This window comes from Equus caballus, chromosome 20 (assembly GCF_041296265.1).
Source record: "Equus caballus isolate H_3958 breed thoroughbred chromosome 20, TB-T2T, whole genome shotgun sequence".
NCBI lineage: Eukaryota > Metazoa > Chordata > Mammalia > Perissodactyla > Equidae > Equus > Equus caballus.
Window position 1 is genome coordinate 29,187,148 of NC_091703.1, and position 244 is coordinate 29,187,391.

The window sequence follows — 244 nt, forward strand, 5'->3', positions numbered from 1 at the left end:
TTGCCCAGCTGCATACCACAAGCTTCTAAACACTCGCTCCCGTTTCCTCAACTGGACTGTAGGTTCCTTAGGCCAAGAACCATCTCAATACTTTCCCTCTATTCCTAGCACACACGCTAGTTGTGAGCAGCTCCTAGCAACACACCTGCTGGGCGGTATTTAAAATCAATGGAATACATTTAAAAGAGGCATGTAGCAGTTTCATTTTAAAATGTCAATACAACACAATAAGCCCGGAAACTGC